The sequence below is a fragment of the Amphiprion ocellaris genome, chromosome 15, assembly GCF_022539595.1.
Source record: "Amphiprion ocellaris isolate individual 3 ecotype Okinawa chromosome 15, ASM2253959v1, whole genome shotgun sequence".
NCBI lineage: Eukaryota > Metazoa > Chordata > Actinopteri > Pomacentridae > Amphiprion > Amphiprion ocellaris.
In genome coordinates this window covers 644853-666491 of record NC_072780.1, presented here as the reverse complement: position 1 = coordinate 666491, position 21639 = coordinate 644853, and the positions used below count along the sequence as shown (strand labels likewise).

General features: G+C 38.3%; 1 long non-coding RNA gene across 4 annotated transcripts in view; it reads left to right on the top strand.

Moving 5' to 3' along the window:
* Positions 1–18581, top strand: part of LOC129350674 (uncharacterized) — a 77185-nt gene extending 58604 nt beyond the window's left edge. The window contains exons 6-13 of one of the 4 annotated variants that reach the window (XR_008604149.1): positions 756–995; positions 1089–1195; positions 4260–4335; positions 8775–8948; positions 10618–10686; positions 15182–15470; positions 15587–15713; positions 15853–18581. This is a non-coding gene — a long non-coding RNA (uncharacterized LOC129350674). Of the gene's footprint in view, positions 1–384; positions 454–755; positions 1196–4259; positions 4336–4848; positions 4987–8774; positions 8949–10617; positions 10687–15181; positions 15471–15586; positions 15714–15852 lie in introns of all 4 variants that reach the window. The other 3 variants (XR_008604151.1, XR_008604150.1, XR_008604148.1) reach the window with 3 other exon arrangements.
* Positions 18582–21639: the final 3058 nt, after the last annotated feature.

The following is a 21639-nucleotide window of genomic DNA, read 5'->3' as shown; positions in this document are numbered from 1 at the left end:
ATGTGATCGTCAGCAGGCAGCTGACGTAGTGTTCACTGGTTGTCATGGTTACAGTGACGCCGTGCCGCTATCTGGCAATGATAATGAAATCTTTCACAAATCCATGGATCCTGACTATAAGCCGCATCACTGCCAAAATGTAATCAGGTGGTCCTTGTGTCATTTCTGACCTTCCCTGAAAATTTCATCCAAATCCGTTAGTCTGTTTTTGAGTAATGTTGTGCACAATTATTCCACCACGTTCCTTGGCGGAGTAATTTTGCATTTCCTCACCCAGCAGTTGCGTGATCATTTATTTTGTTATGTTTTTGCCTACTTGATCAAAGTCAGTCCGATATTCACTCACTTTTAGCTCCGTATTTGGTCTCCACCACCTTCTCACAGAAATATCTGCCCGTCTAGCTGCTAAATGCTCCACTGCTTGTCTCCAACCGGCTGTTTGGTGCTGAACAGGTAACTGGCCACAAACAACATCATCCTTCATCGCATCAAAACAAACCGTGTGATCGTATACAGTGAACTTCTCCTGTTAAGAGGCTTCAGTTCAGCTTCACACAAACACACAAGGCATCAACACTCTTCCCACCACCACATACTCCAGCAGTGTGACGTGAATAATGACGATGGCACAGACACACAAACATCCACAGTCCAGCAACGGCTTATAGGCTTCACAGAGCTCACAGTAAACGCAAAAACGATTGATCCCACACTTGAGTCCTGCAGAATCGATGCTCTTTGTTTTCTACTCACAGTGTTGTCCTGCTGCTCAGCTCCCCGCTGCAGTGAAAAGACCTCTGAAGCTGCATTTGTGCTGCTCGTCAGGCCTCTGAAACCACAACACAACGAGTTCACCGGAGCAGAGAAGCAGAGCTGTGAAACTCTGAGAGCATCCTGCTGATGACAGGAAAGTCAGATCCTCTGTTCTCCACTTGGACTGTTTCTCCGTCTGTCGTATAAAGCTTTAATCTACTGGAGGAGTCGTCTCTGGGCATGTACAGTTTGTGTTTGTCGCCCAAAAGCTTTAAAACTTTGAATGTGACATAACCTGGGTCACACTGCAGTATTTTTAACTTCCATCTGTACAGGCGTGTGTGAAATTGACCTGTCAGCATCGTTTGTGGAGACTGTGAGGCCGTCGCCATGGCGGACCCTGTTTGTACCACCAGCTCTACCTTTCAAAGTTCATTTGCAGGTAAGAATGAAAATTGAAGCCTTTTTGCATCCACTGTATAGAACCTGCCTTTTCCAGCTGTGAATTATTTCAAAGATCAGACATATTTATCTTTCAGATATGCTGAGAAATGATTATATTCCTGAATCGACTGTGGAGATGTAGGTTCAAGATGCTGCTCCAGTGTCAATATTTCAATATAAATTTAGCTTATAACATCAGGGATGTTCAATTAAAAGTCACTGAAGTCTACTTATTAAAATTTCCTCCAAGTAAAAGGTCCAAACTGAAGTCTAGTTTGTGTGTGACAGCCTTCCCTTATGTCCACATTTTCATGGTTTCAACATATATATCAGTAGTCCCAGGCAAATAAATGTAAGGCCTTTATTTCAGATTAAAGAAAACAAAAACCTCAGAATGAAACAAATTTTAAAAATGCAAACAGAGCCAAATAACCCTTTTTTCCCATCCTAAAGAATTGAAGGCCTACACTTCAAGTAAATAAGTCAGCATCTTCAGAAAACAATAAATAGGTGGCTCTTTTAGGGAAAAACAAGTGCCTACAGAGCATTGGACTAAACATTTTTCTCTTCTTTTTTCTTAAATTAAAGCAGTCCCAACCTAAAAAATGAATTCCTACACTTCAAGTATAAAAAGACAACATCTTTAGCAAACAATAAATGCAAACAGAGCTTTGAACACCACCTTTTCTCTTTAATTATTCTTTTCTTCGTCTTTCTTTCTTTTCTTAATGAGAGAAATGGCCATGTGACTGCCCTGCCAGTCATTTACATCTTGCTTGGAATGGAGTCAGTGCCATTCTCGTGCAGATACACTGGAAAAAATGTTCGTAATTTTACAGTGAATAACTGTCAAACCATGACGGTAAAAATCTGTAAACTCTGCAACAGTTTGATGTAGTTTGTATAACACTGAATCACGATAACCAAGTTAATCAGGAGAAAAATGTGGGGTTTTTTTAGGGTTTTTTTTCTCTTGAAAAAATACATTTCCTGACTCCTGCACAGTTTTTAATGGAAAAATGCCATAATGTGTAGAACAATACAGTAATTTTTGCAAAAGAATACAGTTTTTCCCAGTTAAATGTACATATTGTTGTACTGACAGTGGGAACATGCTGCATTATTTATAGTAACATGGCTATTTCTTTGCATTTAGTACATGTATAAAAAAAAAATACAGTTTGTTCCCAATCAAACTCATGTACTTTTGCTTTAATGGACATACGCTTTAATGTCATAATAGGTATAACCACAAATTTTCCTAAAAATACACACATTTAATGGTAAATACACTGGAAAAATGCTGATATTTATAATAAATTACACAAACTTTATTTTATATGGTATTTTCATGTAAATTTTCAAGTTTTTAAAGCGTAAAACTTTTTCTTACAGTAAAATATGGAATGAAGCACGTTTTTAACCCTAAAATCAACAATATCAATGCATTTCTTTGCCGTAAATGTAGAAAATGTTTTACTGTAATTTTGTGATTAAATTCTGGCGACCACAGCTGCCAGAATTTTACTGTAAAAACAACTTCTTTTTTTTTTTACTCCTGATTTATTTAATCTCTGTTCAATTAATTTAAAGTCTCTCAGACTACTACAGAATGTTCTGGGAGTTTGTTTTAAAGGATAATTCTAGTTTCAACGAGTCGTTTTTCCTTCACCGTCGTCATAGAGATTTTGTTGCACAGTGGCCTGTATCTGGGCAGCTAGTGCAAAAAATAATGTAAAATATTTCTTTGTGCTAAATATTTCTAAGTGTAAAACACAGAAATGTTATTATGGATCTCCATTAAGCACGGCTTGGTGGCTGCAGGGAGACAGAAATTTTTCTGTCTTTGACTCTGAACTCTGGAAGAATTCACCTTTCAGTGTGAGATTATCCATCTCACCTGATACTTGAAAAAACAGCTTCCACATTTCCCCTCGCCTTTTTAAGGTGTTTCTGGTAAAATAGATTTTGTGTTTATGTTAATTACTAAATTAATTAATGCTGGTGTGGCTCATTTCTCTGCTTTCAGTGTGAAACGGGAGACTTGAGGATCGTGTTTATCGTCAGATAATCCATAATTCATGTGAAATTCTAAACAAAAAAGATGCTTCAGGTGTCACCATCGGGAAAAAAAAGATCAATCATGGTGCATTTTTTTGTTTTTTGACAATTTTGTTTTCCTTATTTGTTTGGGATCCAAACACGGAACTCATATGTTTGTTTTTTATTGTTTTGTTTTATTAAAATTTGCACAATATTTTCCCAAAAAACTAAAACCAACCATGATTGATCAGTTTATCAGTTGTTGACACCTGAAACATTTTTTTCTTATTTAAATTACAAATGCATCCAATGCTAGCCGTTCACTGACCGCTGCTGATCCATCCATCACCTTCAGCTCATATCTACAGTTTCTTCAGTCTTACAGCTGTAGTTTATGTGATAAAATCATTTTAAAGGCAGTAAATGTGCTGGTTCTAAACATGTTGTACTTCCAGCATGGCAGCAGATGTGAAAGCGTGGCTGTAGTCCCACAGATTGCTCCTTTCTCCTCTGGTTTCTGTGCAGCAGTGCTAGCAGCAGAGTGGTGTGATGCTGAGAGGTCGCCTGCTGTTCTGACTGACGCTGTGACTCTGAAATTAAAGCTGCAGACGAAACTTTATCAGCTCTGCTCCTCCTCACTAGGAGCTGCAGAAGCAACAGAAAGGAAAAGATGTGGCAGGAACTGTCAAGCGACGTGAAAATCAGGAAAATACAAAGAAATGTTTGTGTGGCAACTTTTCAGAAGGGATCAGCTGATCTGCAGCAGAGGTCCTTGACTGTTTGGAGCAACAGGAATGGAAAAAAAATGTTTGGACAAGAGAGAGTATGGTGAAGTGAAATGTGTTCATGCCAGTCTGATCAGAGGCTCATCATGGTACCACTGAGGAGCTGCAACCGTCTTCTGTTTATATGATACTGGTTTGTTAGACACTGACTTGTGATGGTAATTCTTAATCACAGCTGTCTACATGAAGCAGTTTTATTTGTTGATTACAGTCTTTCTCTTCTCTTCATTCCAGTTATTCCTTCTTCAACGGATCTGAAGACGTGAAAGTCTTTTGGAAATCCACCGATCAGACTTGATTCATCTTCACTGTGAGTTCTTTTATGTGTGATTCATTCATTGATTTTACTTCTGATTTTTAATTAAATGCAGCCAAGATGAGTGCCAGGTTCACTTCAGATCAGTTACAGAGTTTGTTTGGTGCACAAAACCAAAGTGCAGTGAGTCCTGCATTTGCAGCAAATTTTGTAGTCGTGTCTGTTTCAACATGTAGTTATATTTTGGTTTATATTGTGCCCCAATACATAAATAATCACCACAAGCTAAACTATATTATTCAAGCAGAGGATGAGCCGTAACAGTGACAGGGTACATCACTGAACAGGTGGCAGTTTTTAGGTGTTGGAAGACTTTTGTGTGTTTTAAAGTACAGCTGTTGTGTGAGCAGTTGTACTGCAGCTACAGGATGACAAACAGTAAGAACAAAGGTTTAGCACTGATCTAAAAACAACAGGAACTTACACACACTAAGAATATATACCAAGCGAACATCCCATGTGTGGGAAAAGTCCTCACAGCTTTCATTTCTTTCCAAACATCCTCAGACCAGCTGTAGAGGCGATGAGTTCAATCCTCAGAGTGTCATTTTCTACTTGATTTGACTCTTCATCTGTGGACTCCAGTAAATATGGCTGAGCATCAAACTGACATGATCTGCAGATGTCCTCATGCCGGTTCATGAGGTAACCCAACACAAAGGAACATAGGAGAGGGATGAACATTTACAAAAGTTTCAAAAAAGACACATTTATTTGTGTCTCATTTTGTGCCTTGTTTTTGTTGCTTTGTGTCTCGTTTGTGTCTCCTTTTTGTCGTTTTGCGTCTCGTTTTTGTTGTCTCATTTTTGTCGTTTTGTGCCTCGTTTATGTCAGTTTGTGTTTTGTTTTTGTCTTTTTGGGTATATGCATAGATATGCACAGAAAAATGAAACCTGACAAATATTGGTGCTTTGATGTGTAATGAGCCTCGACCAGTTGTATATACATCCAGGTAAATATTCAATGTAAGAGGCCAGAGGTACAATCTAAGAAGCAGCTCATCGTTCAGTGAACACAATGTTTGAAGAGTGTAAATCCAGTTCCGCTTTTTCAGTATTTCATCGTTGTCCTCACCTCTAGGTGTTAACAAAGCTTGTTCGATCTCACACAAACACAGTGAGGAGATGTCATGGTAAAACCAGCTGTGTGATAAGTGTGTTGTGCTTTTACGCTCGCTGATGCTTGGTTTTAGTTTTCTGCTTGCCAACACGTGTGAGCCAGCAGGGGCATACATCATATAGATCACATGCTTCGATGCACAGCTGATCACACCGTTGATGGGATATTATTTAACCTGCGTGGGGGATGAAACAATGATTCATTTTCATATTGCGCTGTGCACAGCTGCCACTGCCGTAGTTTCCGTTTAACAGAAGGTGTCTGTGTCACATGACTGGATTGTTCTTCACAGACGCTACCTTTTATTTACATACGTGGGAATATAGACACGTATGACACAGTTCATTTACCACCCGGTCTGTTGATTGTGTTCATTCATATACACATGCATTAATGCTGCATGGATTCTGGAGGCTCAGATGTGATGCCTGTATTTATATATTGGAGTGGGGAGAGTCTTGAGTAAAGTTAATTTGGATGTTATTTATCAGATGTTCACTCTCCCTCTGTGCTCTTTAACCCTCGTGTCGTCCTGCAGGTCCAAATTGACCCGTTTTAAAGTTTGAAAATGTGGAAAAAAAATATATTTTCACAGTGAAACTTCTGAGTCCACATTTTCAACATGTTTGAGAAATTTTTGAACATTTTTTGGTGGAAAAAAAGAAATGTTAAAAATGTTTCGATGAGCATTCACAAAAAAATCAAACAAAATCCAGCGAATTTCGCTGGATTTTGGTTGATTTTTATGTGAATGTTCTTAAAGAAAATACTAGAAGTTTTACTGATATATATGGAATCACTTTAGATATTTTTAGGATTTTTTTTTGAAGATTTTTGCTCATCTTCTGAAAATTTTTACAAGAATTTTCTTGCCAAATTTGGGTCATTTTTTTTTTTTTAAATAAAACTTTTAAGGTAAACTTTTAAGGAATTATTGGAATTTTCTTCCTGAAGGTTTTGCAAATTGTCAGAAATTTGGGGAATTTTTTAGTTGAATTTTTTTGTTTTTTTATCCAAGGAAGCAATATTTTTTGGTGCCCGTAAATGAGGACAACAGGAGAGTTAAATGTTATCTGCTTAATGTGTGGACTTTGTGGATTTTTTTTCATTGCAATCGCAGGTTCATTTACATACTTAAAACACTGGTATCACATTTATTGTAGATAATTTCGGGATATATTTATGATTCTTAGCATTCTGTATGTTACTAGAAGTTGTCATTTGGTGGAATTATGTTTTGTAATCGATGCCTTCCGTCAGTATTTTGGGGAATGTTGATTTGCTGCAGATTTACAGCCACTTCCTGTTCAAGACACTTGATGAAAGTCTGGCACCAAAATATTGCAAATGAATGTCATTTTTCAAGTTAGACTCGGAAGGAAACTCTTGGGTTGATCTGTCATTGCATCAACTATTAAGTTTCTAGAAAATCAAAGAGCCTCTAAAATGTAAGCAACCTAACGTGCTGTAAAAATTCTTTTTTTGTGGGGAAAACTGTGAGAAGGTTGCGCTAGTCAAATCAGTAGGTAAAGGACACAAAGTTAGCCACAGCAACATTAATGAGAAATACACCAGATACTAATAACCCCAAATTGCTCTTTAAATTAATGAATGAAGATATTTTTAGACTTTCTACTGCAGAGACCTTGTAGTTTAGGTTATTTCTGTCTTCAGTTTAACTTTTAAAACCTTCTGTTCTTTAAACAGGAATATTTAAAGTTTTTGTAGGTATCATTACTATTATTCAAGAAGTTAATAAAGATTAGTCACTACTGCAATCGTAAACATGAATGTGAACATGCATGGGCCAAGTAATAAAACTGAAACCGACTGCATCTGCTCAGATGTGCAAATATAGCAAAGCTTAAGAAAAACTCAATACTAAATGATTGTTATTTTGCCAAAAGATTTCAACAGATTTCCCAAAATACAAAAGTTGATTTGTTTTGGAAAAAACTCCAGCAGTTTTTATTGCATTCTAGAGGCGACATTATATTGCATGAAACCAAATGGGCTTAAGAACAAAAAAAACACAAACAAACATGCGAGATACAAGCTCTCATAAAAGCCCTGCAGACACAGAGGTGTCCACTTGTTGCAGGGGTGTCCAACATGCGGCCCACGGGTCAAAAGCGGTCCTCCAGAGGGTCCAATCCGGTCCTCAAAGTGTAAAAATTCTAGAGAAGACATTAACTGCAGATTGTAAATGAGTAAAACTAGAAATTTAAAATAATTTCTAGACCATGACAAGTTGTTTGGATCAGAAAGTGAAATACTAGATTGTTCTTTTGTCATTTTGCGTCTCATTTTTGTCATATTTTGTCTTGTTTTTGTAGTTTTTTGTCTTTTTTTTGTCTGACTTTTATCATTTTAATCATAAAGTAAAACACTACATCATTCAGTTCCAGATAGCTGTGACTAAATGTTGTGTTCCTTTGTAGACACTCTGTGATCTGGAAGTTGTAATGTGGAAATGATAAACTGAGGGATCATATTCTTGAAATTGAACTTATTTTTCTTAAGAAATTTCAGGTTGTTCATGATGTTTTGTAAAAAGATAATTTCTTAAATGTAACCATTTTTAGAATGTACTTTTTTTGCACTAAAACAAAGGAAAAATGTGGAATTGTGGCTATTTATAGGTTCATATGCTGTGATTTTACTGATCCGGTCCAATGGAGATCAAATTAGGCTGAATGTAGAACCTGAACTAAGATGAGTTTGACTCTCCTGACTTATTGTGTACAGTTATTATAAATAATGCACATTCAATTGGAATCCTAAATTTCACTGGCCCTGGTGTACACAAACTGTCTTTGGCATCACAGTAAGAAGCTTTTCTGTCTATTTTTTACTCTTTTGAAATCATTCATGAGTACAAGACAGAATTAAATTGATGTGTCCTAAAATAAGCTCAAAAAGTGTCGTCTACTTAAGAGTAGTCGGACAGAATTAAGGAACAAACTGATTGATGAGTCAGTGAAGAGACAGATTAATGAACGAGGAAAGGAAGAGGGGGAGCTGACATTAGTTTAGAAGTTCAATCTTCCCTAATTGTCCAGGAAGGATTTTTCAGTTTTAAGATTACTTAAAAGACAATTATGTTCTTGTTTATCTGACTAAACAATTCTTTAAATGCCATTCTGTAATTTTGGAAATGTCACGCTGATTCAAATGCGGCCTTTTTTCAGTGTGTGCTAAGAAACAACTGGCTGAATGAATTATGAATGAAAAATCCCACACAGCCCACCCCCAGCCCTCCTCAGCAACATCCTTCCATCTCATTTACCTCTCCTCACCTGGTTTCCTGCCAGGTATCCCAGCATCCTCTCTGCAGAGCTGATTAGAGGCCCCTTTCCTGTAACAGAGGACAAGACAAGGACAACACGCTTCCCGTCTGCCAGCAGAGCTCTTAGATTCAGCCGGTCTGGCCGAGGCGGAGGCTGCAGCTCCATGAAGACGGATGGTCCAATCCTGCGGGGGGAAAGGTGGGTTAAAATGGCAGTCTGCGAGGTGGCCGCCACACAGGACTCTGTTTGATGAGATAATCACAAATGCAGCCGTTATTTCATTATTTTCCCTTCGTGTTTGCGCAAAGCGTGTTTGTTTGGCCTTTAGAGTCCTTCTGAAAATGAGATTCAAACGTCATCGGTACCAAGTAACAGCAAAGAGGCCTCTGAAAATTCATGTTTGAGTCTTTTGTCCTGAAGTAAACAGCTGAGCAGTTTATCTAAAGTTACCTCAGGAGATTGTATCACAGTGGAATGAAAGATGGATTTTTTCCTTTAAGGTTCTATTCCAATATTTTTATATTAGCAGTGGCTGACATGACTGGAATTGCTGTTATTGATGGACCAAATCTTCTGTTCTCTTTGTGGTGTTTCCCAGCATAGTTTTGCTTTTCATGCAACCAAATGTACCTTCTTGGTTCACTCTTGCTGCTTCCATTGTGTTGTTTTTTTTAAGAAAGCAAGCGTTACAAAGCCTCTGTGATGACCTGCAAACAGAAGGCAAACACAGTTAGGACTGCAGCTGGTGAATACAGTCCACCATTTTTATACTTTACAAAGTGGTCCCATGGGCCGGATTGGACCCTCTGGAGGACCGGTTTTGGTCCGCAGGCCGCATGTTTGACTCCCCTGATTTACCTGAACTCCAACACTTTGGTCATGTGTCTGGTTTTGTTCTGGGGTTTAATTCTATTATTAATTCTTTTTATCCTGTTTGCTTCCACTAACAAATAACAAAAAATAAACAAATAAATAAAACAATAATTCAACCCTCTGAATCGCAAAACCTGGCAGTGGGTTTGAAAAGCATGTTATCGTTTAAAAATCTGTAAAATGGCACAGTTTATCAGCCACAAACTGCAAAAACAGAAAGAATCATCAGACTTTCTGACAGTCCTTGAACTAATCATTTGTGATTCGCTGTTCCATGAGATAAATAATCAAATAGAAGCCTTGAAACGGAGAGAAATGATCAAAACTCACTTATATTTAACATGGCTGATTTAAAGATTTGCCAAAATGAATGAATTAAATTCTGATAGGTGCAATGATTTCTGCTATTAGACGGATGTGTCACACTAAACAGAAGACATTGATTCTCTCTACTGGGAGACTTTATGTTGCAGTGAAAAAATATAAGCCCACAGGAAATAAAAATGTGACAGGAGCAAGAAACACCCAGAAAATCACACAGTCGTAAAAACACAAAAAAGATGAGCCAAATGTAAAAATAAAAATAGTATAAATATATAAATGTGGGACTTTTTGTAACATAGCTGACATTTTAGCTGTTTTTAGGCCTAAAATCAACATGACCGCCTATAACCAAATACTTGGTTGTGATTGTTTTCATGATAAATAATGATGGAATTTGTAAAGACATGATCATAATGAACATAAACAACATTAGTTTTTTTACTTTTCATAAAAATGCATGCAAGATATATCCCATTGACTCAGATTCAGAAACTTTATTTGTCCCTAGGGGGCAAATAACTGACTTCAAAAGTCCCTCAGTTATGTATTGACCTGTGACTCTACTCATGAAAAGAAAGACAGTGAATGCAACAGGAGTTCAAGCCAAAAACAAGAACCGTCATAAATAAACAGACACAAAGTGATATTGTCTTATTATTTTTTCCCAAAGGTCAAGGAGGAGGTCTCCATGGGCTTCAGCAGGTTGTTCTTGTTTGCACTAGAGGGCGCCACATAGCAGGTAAAGAGCACGATCCGCTCATTTATTTTAATTGCACTGTCACTGCTGTTTGTGAGATTTTGTAGCTTCTACCCTGAATGCAGACTTCAGGTTTCCTCTCCTCTCTCCGTCTTCTTTCTCTTCGCCTGGCTGTCCATCGATTGATCTCCTCCCTGAACCTCCTCCTGCCCTCGTTTTCGCTCTTTATCCTCAAGGTTGGGAGATCAAATCATCTCGCTTCATTCTTGCGGTGTCAGTTTGTCTGATAAATATGTAAATACTGAAGAGGACACGATGTAGTCAGTTTTATTTTGTTATTTCTAGGAAAATAGAGTGGTAGTTTAATTTAAATAACTGATGACGTTAGGCAAGAGTGTCAAACTCATTCTCGTTCAGGTTCCACATTCAGCCCTATTTGATCTCCAATGGACCAGAGGAGTAAAACCACAGCAGAATAGCCTATAAATAATCACAACTCCTAATTTATCCTTTGTTTTAGTGCAAAAAAAACCATTCTGAAAATATTCGCATTTAAGGAACCATCTTTTTACAAAACATTATGAACAAACTGAAATTTGTTAAGAAAGATAAATTCAGTTTCAGCAACGTACAGCCTCAATTTATCATTTCCACATTACAACTTCCAGATCAGAGTGTCTACAAAGGAACACAACATTTAGTCACAGGTATCTGGAACTGAACGATATAGTATTTTACTTTAAAAAAGACAAAATATTACAAAAATGAGACGTATAATGACAAAAGCGAGACAAACGACACGAAACAATAAAAAAGAGACAAAAAAATTGACAAAGAATTTGCAATGCAACAAAAACAGGACACGAACGAGACGAAAAAATTTTAAAAAGCGAGAAACAAAACATGAAAAACGATACACAAAACAATGAATAAAGCAAAAATGAGACAAAAAACACAAGCGAGACAAAAAGGAAACACAAAACGACATAAACATGAGACAAACGATAAAAGTCAGACAAAAAAAGAACACACACAAGACAAAATATTACAAAAATGAGACCCAAAATGACAAAGAACAATCTAATGTTTTATTTTATGATCAAAACAACTTGTCATGGTCTAGAGATTATTTAAAATTTTTAGTTTTACAAATTGCCCTTAATGTCCTCTCTGTATTTTTTACACTTTACAAAGTCGTCTTGCGGGCCGGATTGGACCTTCTGGCAGGTCGCTTTTGGCCCACGAGCCGCATGTTTGACACCCCTGATGTAAGGCATTTTGCTTTTTTACCCATTCAGCAAAAATGAAACCAAAAGCTTGTAAAAACTGTATTTTTCTTACAGATAAAAGATTATATTTTCATGTACTCAGTTGTAATTTAGATTTATCTGATAACCTTATCGCACCATTATTATATTTTGTTGGTTTTGGGCCTCCAGAGTGTCAAACAGCACCTCAGATTTCATTCATGTGACTCAGATGTGAAATTTTTTAATCCGTCTGGTCAATTAAAACCCGCACCGTGTCGTGTGCTTTATCTGATGATAATTATGTTTCTTCTTTGGTATTATGTGTTCATAATAACCAACTAGTTCTGCTTGAGTTTCTCCCAAAAACCCTGAAAGCTAAAACATTTCCTGAGCAGCTGAGGAGCTACAGAGCTGCTAGTTCTGAGTTAAAATCCACAGGATGATTGCAGCAAATCATGCATCTAAGTGTAGTGTCACTCAGCTGTGTGTCTTATCCCACTTTAAGGATAAACCCTTCAGAATCCCACTTTATTCGAGATGTGAGACGCTGGCGTGGAGTGTGTTTGTGGTGGTGGTGTCTCAGCAGGTTTCATCACCCACTCCCGTCATCTAGACTCAGATCTGCCTCTTGACCTTTTCGCCACGTCTTCCTTTTTTCCTTTTCTTACACCCACCGTCACATTCACTCTCTAATGAAAAGGAAATGCTATAAATGTCATCAACTTAAATGAAATTATAAAAGGTCACCCCCATAAACAGTTTGAGCCTCCTGTGGCGACTCAGTCATTTCCTGGAGAAACAGAAGTGAGTACACCCCTGTGCAAAATCACTGAAATGTCAAATGATTCTACCTCTCAGTAATTGCATTATTTCTAAGTTAAACGGTACAACAATCCAAAACATTTACTTATGTAGAAAATACAGGATTGAAAGAGGAAACTCTGATACTAAACTGAATACACCTGTGATTTCCTATCAGCTCATGTGAACTCCAGAACTTTCTCACAGTCTCAGCTGTATCTCTGCATGTCTTCATCATGGCTCCACATGGAAAAGAATTACCAGAAGAAACTGAAAAAGCTGATGGTGAGACTTCACAGAGATGAAAAGGGATACAGTAGGAGTTAGCAACTAAAAATCTCAATTTCAATGGTATAAAGAGGTGTAAAATGAGTCTTAGTACCACTAATCAGGGCTGCAGCGGCCATCCTCCCAAAATGTGTTTTGATTTTTCTCTTAAAGAACAAAACAAACACACACAAACAATCCCAAAGTACTCATAAGAGCACTATTAAAGAACCAGATCGATAAGCAGTATGGGTAAAAGTAGTAGTATCGTTAAAATTTTAGTGATACTCATCTCTATTCTACACTGTAAGACTGGTAATAGTCTAGCTGCTGGAGAACCAAAGAAATATCATAAAATTTTAGAAAATATCAATATAGTAAAAATTCAATAGTTCTCCATGATTAGAATAATAATTGAAAAAGTTTCTAGACACATTTTGACATGATGTTGTGTGTATTTTTGTCTTTTTATGTGTAATGACAAATATTTTTATGTGTAAAACAGTTAAGTGACCTACAAGCATGGTTGATTAATGCAAAAATGCTGTTATATTTAGGTTTTACTGTATAATTTCATGTAATTAAAATCCGATAAAGAATTTTACGATGCCGTAGTAATTTAAATTTCAAGGATTTCAGATGATGTCCAGTGTAATGCTACTTTATACTTTAAACACAGCTGCAGCAGTAATCAGGAAGTATAGAAGGAGTCATAGTGCCACTAATCAGGGCTGCAGTTCCTCCTAAAATGACTCCACAGTCAGTGCACTACTTTCACAATGGAGTTCTGGAAAGCAGGTGAGCAGATGAAGTCATCAGTGGAAAGTGGAAGAGTTTCTGTGACAGCTCAGATGGTGTAAACAACTGCTTGCCTTTGAGCACAAAACTACAGGATGAAACTTCACTAAAGAGCATTAAAAGAAGCCTGATGAATACCGATTTATGAATTTATTCAGCTCGGATGTGGCCCAGCAGTTTGACTACCACAGTGGATGCATAGTCCTGACAGTGAAGCACAGGGCTGGGAGAATGTGGTGATAGGGGGCTGCAGGAGTGCCAAGGAGACAACATTTATAGATGCCTCCTTGAATGTCTGTGGGTTTACCAGAATAGTGGCTGAAGCGACGTCTCCCAGTCTGCAGAAGATTAGCAAAAGAGGAATATTCCAGCATGATAAGAATCCAGAGCACACGGCTAAAATCCAGTTTGTTGCTGTTGCCTGACTTGAATCCGATAGAACACCTGTGGGGTATTTTAAAGAGAAAGGCGGAGCAGCACAGTGATATTTACATTGAAGTTGTATAGTTTTATACTGCAGCAGTACACTATGAAGGCAGCTTCATACGTTTACTTTGTGTTTTTTCAGAGAATCTTTCAGCTTCTTTGTGTCCTGTCGGCAGCCTTTTACCTGTGTGTGTGTGTGTGTGTGTCTGTGTCTGTGTGTGTGTGTGTGTGTGTGTGTGTGTGTGTGTGTGTGTGTGTGTGTGTGTCTGTGTCTGTGTGTGTGTGTGTGTGTGTGTGTGTGTGTGTGTGTGTGTGTGTGTGTGTGTGTGTGTGTCTGTGTCTGTGTGTGTGTGTGTGTCTGTGTCTGTGTGTGTCTGTGTGTCTGTGTGTCTGTGTGTGTGTGTGTGTGTGTGTGTGTGTGTGTGTGTGTGTGTGTGTGTGTCTGTGTGTCTGTGTGTCTGTGTGTCTGTGTGTCTGTGTGTGTGTGTGTGTGTCTGTGTCTGTGTGTGTGTGTGTGTGTGTGTGTGTGTGTGTGTGTGTGTGTGTGTGTGTGTGTGTGAGTGTGTGTGTGTGAGTGCCAGCAAGCTGCCAGGTGTCAGCCAGTTTATTTGACCTCAGAACTAAACTTAGCGAGCTGCCTTTTACACACCAGCTGACCTGTTAACCTGAGCTTTGACACAGATGAGCGTAAAGGTTATCTCCTGACCTTCTGAACACTTTGACAGAGAACTGAACATCTTGACTTTATATATTTATTGTCAACAATTCAGAAAACATTTTCACCACATGTCCATTCAGTGCTTTTTGTGGAGCTCCTCCTCAGCAGGTGGAGTTTACTCATTTATTCTTGTCTTTTAAACCAAGATGAACACAAAACCCTTTGAAATAATAGAAAATTGTTTGGTTTATTTGTAAACAAAATTCATTTTATTGTGTGATCTGTGTGAATATGGTTGGATTTTAGTGACTTGTATCTCATAATTTTCTATCAATAGACCACCGTTATGGTGAAGTGTTGCTGCTCCCATCTAAAGAAGGTAAGAGTTCATCCTAAATATGAGCATTTTGAGGTGATTTTAGAATGGACAAGTCAAGAAATGCGTCCAGTTCTCAGTGAATAATGCAGAATGTTACGAACAGGTCACTTTCTATGAGAGGAATGTTCAGATGTATTTAAAAGCATGTCTATGTGGAGGGGAAATGAAACCAGAAAGCAGCTTTAAGAAGAGAAAGAAGAACAGCCTGAAGTCAGAACGGAGCTTCTTCTGGAGGAGTCATGAAATAGTGAGTGAATTTTAGACCATGCTTATACAGTCTGAGCAGCAGAAAGACAAATATCAGACAGGAGCAAGCGAGACTTGAATTATTAACCAGCTGTCCAACCACTGGGGTTGTCATAGCAACCAGGTGCCCCTATTTTTTGATAAGGCATGGCTGTGGTGGATCAGGGGGATTATCAGTGCAGCTGGAGAGCACGCCTGACCAGAGACAAAGCATCTATCACACCCAATCTTACATAAACTGCCGGTATGTACACTGTTACACCACGACATGCATTCACACACACAAAGAAACCACATTTATCTTATCTCCGTACTGCCTTTGTGGGCTGTCGAGCCTTTATTCAGGTATTCAGACCAACCTTCAGTCACATCTTGTTTTCCAGACGCTCGCGCTGCCCCGGACGGCATTAACCTCCCGGGTATCTCTGACCCCAGCCGGCGATGCCCGGCTCACCGTGTCGTCTCACCAAATGTCACACCCTTTGACATATTGAGACTATATGAAGAGAGCTCCGAGCAGGAGCAGTTTGGACGTCATATTTATAGCCTGACCTTTACTTCACCCTCCACTGAGTGACTTACAGGACTCTATGTTCATCAGCCTTCAGGGTTTGAAGGTTCTGGTGCATTGTGAGGAGTAAAAAGCTGCATTTACGCCTGGTTTAACATGTGATCTGGACAGTGTCTGCTTTTAGAACAGCATGGATGTTTTTTCTTCAGGATGGAGTCCATTTACATCTGCTAACATCTGATCTCAATGCAAATTTTCACCTTGCACTGTCCGATTGTATCTTACCACCAGGTATAAACAGGGTCAAACTGCACATGTTGTGGTGGTTGTATTTTATATATTCTTGTCAACAAACTCATGAATCAAGCAAAACCTACAGTAAATGGCTCCTAATGATAAGTGTTGTTTGTGTACACAGCCTGGAACATCTTATTCCTTTGTGCCACGGAACTCCATTGTTGTCAAAAAACTATTTAAAAACTCATCCAGGAGCCACACTGTTGCACAGTTTGACGTGTTCCTTCATTACCATGAACACTCACAGTGCAGTTTGTTGTGACTCAGTCCCTCATAAAGCATCGTGCTGCTGGAAACCTTCACTAGAGTCACTTCTGTGTGCTGCAGTACAGCACCAAAACATGCTATTACCTGCTGTTTAAGGCCAAATAATGCAGTGAACTATAGTGTCAGGAGTTTAGTGAGCCTTCTTTTTGTAAACTATATAGTCGTGAGTTGTTTATAAAGAGGGTCGTAGGTCATTTTAAGAACCCTCTCTGTAGAATCTCTTTCAGGACGGTTTTTGTGGACAAATTAAGTTCTTGCTCCAGGGTAGGTACTTCAATGCGGCCCTTGAAAACCTGCTATATGGGGCTTAGTGCTGATTGGTTAAATTCACAGTACCAACAGTTCAGCTTTTTACTGCTCATATGGTGTCCTCGTCTACTGGCATTCTTCCAACGTTGCCATCATCCATCCATTTATGCATTTTCTTCTGCTTATCCAGGACAAGCAGCTCATTCCAGACATCTCTCCAGCAACGTTTTTCCAGTTCCTTCTGGTGAATGCTGGGATGTTCCCGGGCCAGATGAGATATACAATCCCTCCAGCATATTTTAGGTCTACCCCATAGTCTCCTCCTTGTTGAAGTTGTCTGGAAAACCTCTAAAGGAAGTTGCCCAGGAGGCATCCAAATCATACTGAACCAGCTCAGCTTTCTTTCACCATTGGTGAGGGTTGACTGGTAAATGATGATCCCTCACGTTGCCACATTGTCATCAACAATGTAAAATTCACCGTATAGGCTCACATAACAAACCTCCCTTCTCTATCTCCTCCGTGCTTATAGAACTGGATTTATATCCACTAAGTACTCTTTGTGGCTGCACTAACATGATAGTCAAAGCTTCTGGATCCTTCACTCCAATGGAAACAAAGGCTGAAACAGGCTGATTAGGAGGTCATTGCTGTCAACATTTGTGCCACATAATGTCTTGGATTCTGGAGCTGAGATCCACAGACATGAGATCAAGGTCAGGAAGTACTAAGACAGGAACAAACTCATGAGGCTCTAGTCCACAGCAGGAACTTTCCCCACCAGGAACCTTTGAAGGACCTCAGTGCTTTCACACTGAAGGGACCAGGCTTTATATTGAGTGCCAAGGGGAATTATTTTACCCCCTGCAGAAAGTTCCTGCTCAAGGTGGTAGCAAAAAAGTACAAGCACTTTGGGGGTGGGGCTTGCAGTGCCAAACTTCTCTGATTGGTTGAGTACTTGCAGCATTTTGACTTGGATACCATTTTTAAATATTCCTAGCTGTACTGATGCAGTTTGTTTGTTGTTCTTTGTGCTTTGTCATAGAGTCAGAGAAGAAGATGAACCATCAAGGTGTAATTATTTGCACATTGACAGGTAGAGCAGCTATTTCACACGTCAGTGTAAAACTTCTGTCAGCTTCACTGATCTTTAGGCCAAAAGTAACTGTGGGTGAAACTTTTCTATTGCTAGTTTTGGCATTTTCATGGGATTCATTTGTGAAACACTCTTTTTTTTTTTTGCATATTTCATGACGGGCATTGATTGTCTTTGTGTCATCGCGACTAACCCTGTTTCCTAGAAAACACTTAACTATGTCAGCATAGTGAAAATGTATTTTGGAACTGGGTTTTTTTGGCTTAATAAATGGTTCATCCTACATCATTAATAACAGACTGGACAGATGTTGCTCCATTGTGTTTGACCAGTGTGCTGACAGCGTGTGATGGATGTGAGGTCTGATGTGTGACTGATTATACAGGAACAGAGTTGGACAGGCGCTCTGCAAGACTTACCCTGGAGATGGACGCGCTAGTCGTGTTTCAACAGCTGAAACATCAAAATAAATGCTACAAACTAACTGGAAATTACCATGACATATAAATACAATCATTTTCTATCATTAAATACATTTTATAGTCTTAGTTTCCCATGAAACTTTTATTTCAAATGTTTATTGATGTATGTTTACATGTGTAAAAACAATAAATTATGTATAGTATATATTAGCAATAGATAAATTGCTAATCATTTATATATAATTGTAGAAACTGTGTTTTGGAGCATCACACAATTTATATTATACAAGATGTCGCTCATTAAACAGACAAATCTATATAATATTACACAGGCAAGATTTATTTTTTAGTTAATTGTCACTAATTGGATGCAATTTTAGAAATATATTCATTGCATTAAACTTGTATTCAACTGTTTAAGCTATTAGATAAATAGGAATGGCATTAAATTTGGTGAAGACAGATAAAATTGTTTCCAACTGACTTGAATAATTAGTAAATGACAAATTTGGATCACTGACCCTTAAAAAAGAGGGAAAAACTGCAAAACGCTTAAATGCTGTAGCCAAACAACAGAACAAATACTGCAAGGCTTTTGGTAACATGTTCAAGATTTAATACTAAATTCACTTGCATCTATTCAGGGAATCGATCAGTAGATCTAGTTGTTAATGTTAAAGAAAAACAAATATTTATCGATCATTATTTACCAAAAAAATCATCCATCCATCCATCCATCCATTATCTATACACCGCTTAATCCTCACTAGGGTCGCGGGGGGAGCTGGAGTCTATCCCAGCTGACTCAGGTGAAGGCAGGGGACACCCTAGACAGGTCACCAGTCTGTCACAGGGCTACATACAGAGACAAACAATCACTCTCACATTCACACCTACGGGCAATTTAGAATGATCAATTAACCTCAGCATATTTTTGGACTGTGGGAGGAAGCCGGAGTACCTGGAGAAAACCCACGCATGCACAGGGAGAACATGCAAACTCCATGCAGAAAGATCCCGGGAAAGCTGGGACGCGAACCAGGGACCTTCTTGCTGCAAGGCGAAAGTGCTAACCACTACGCCACTGTGCAGCCCCAAAAAAATCATTAAAAGCAAAATAAATATTCACGAGTTTTCTCAAGAAAACCTTAAATATTGCCTGAAAGTGTGCAACTATTTGCTAAATATTCACCCTCTGAAAAAAATCCAAAAACTCAGCAAAATATTCCCCAAATTTATTTTTAAAAAACCCTGCAAAATCTCCATGAAGAAAATTCCAAAAATTCCTTAAAAATTTCCCTTAAAAGCTTTATTTTAAAAAAACAAAACAAAACTAATTTGGTAAGAAATGATTTTTTTTAAATGTAAATATTTTCAAAAAATGAATACAAATCTTCCAAAAAATCCTAAAAATATCTAAAGTGATTCCATATATATCAGTAAAAGTTCTAATATCTTCTTTAAGAATATTCAGACTTTTTTCCAAATGTTCTTAAAGAAATAGGTTTTTTTTGCATTTCTTTTTTTGCACCAAAACATGTTCAAAAATTTCCCAAAAATGTTAAAAATGTAGAAGTTTTCACTGTGAAAATATATATATTTTTTATCCACATTTTCAGATTTTAAAACAGGTCAATCTGACCCGCAGGACGACAGGAGGTTTAAGTAAGACTTTTCGTTTTTTAATTCAAATTTTGCAGCAACATATTTCCTGAATTCTGTCGCTGATTGTGCTCTGTTCCCCTCCGAGTCTCATTCAGCTCATTCAGCGTTATATTTCTAGCTAAATATCTGAAACTGACCTGCAGTGGGATGAAAACTAAACTGACCGTGGCAGTTTGAAGCCTGGGTGAACCTTCCATGACATTTCCTTCCCTGTCCATGCGTGCTGGGTATCACATAGCAGTGGACAGAACAGCATCACATGACCAGCGCTGTCATACGGTGAACATGAGCCTGGACAGGAGGCGGGGAGGGGGGCGTCTGCTTTCCATCACTGTTCTGACCTCTTACTCTTTCAAATGTCTGTGTAATGAAGGCACATTAGTGTTTTTATTGACACTGGCCTTTATTTCTTATTCAGTGGCACTGAAATAGATGACTGTATTTGTTGTGTTTGCTGCAGTCAGAATAATGCAGCTGTGCAGAGATGGGTGTGTAGTGAGAACGCGACCTTTACAAGTCTAATTTTACTTTTAAAACACTGTATCACATGTAAAATCCAAGGAAGCTGAATCTGTCAAAGTTCAAAAGAAAAGCCAAGTAGAACGCGAGTTGTGTCTCAGCCAAATTTAACAACCTTTTCATCTTTCATACATATGAGAAATCAGTTTTGCTGCTTTAATGTTTCAGTAATTCAGTAATAATTTGTTGTGTCACATTAACTTAAAAAACAACAAAATCTTAAATTATATGTCACAAAAAAATGTAACAAAACTACTACTACACATCACAGTATGAATCATTGTCAGAAACCAAAGTATATCAGTATGAGACATTGTAGCTCTCATAATGACATACACTGACTGGCCAAAAGAAAGTCTCCACCTGGATTTAACTGAGCAAATAGGTCAGAGCCTTCCATTGGATAATTACTGCAGTGATGAAACAACTTCTTTAACTCTAGCTGATGCAGTGAGGAGCTTCTCATTTCTTATACAACCTGTTGGAAGACATATCCTGTGGTCATGGAAAGGATGTTAATCTGTCTCAGAAGAGTCAAATTATTGGCCTGAATCAAGCAAAGAAAACAACTAAGGAGATGAAACTATTAAAATCAGGTTAAGAACCATCCAACACATTATTAAAACCTGAAGGATAGTGGAGAACCATCATCTTAGAGGAACTCACGACTATGTTTAATAGTTTAACATTTCCACATGAAGGGAACTGAAAGGATTGGGACTAAACTGCTGTAGCTCTAAGAAAACCACTGATCATTGAGGCTAATCAGAAAAAAGGCTTCAGTTTGCTATGTAGCATAAAGATTGGACTCTGGAGCAATGGAAGAAGGTCATGTGGTCTGATGGGTCCAGCTTTACCCTGTTCCAAAGTGATGGTGCAGTAGTTTAGGTTTGATTTTGGTCGTGGTTTAAGACTTTGTGAGGACTGGTTTCAGACTGTCTTTGGCAGGTCTTCGTTTGTTTTTTTTAACCCCAAGAACACCAAACCTACCACCAAGCATGGAGGTGGCAGTATCATGCTCTGTGAAACTGGAGCTTTACACAAAATAAATGGAATCATGAAGAAGGAGGATCACCTCCACGTTCTTCAGGAAAACCTAAAACCATCAGCAGAAGGTTGATCTTGGACACAGTTGGATGTTTCA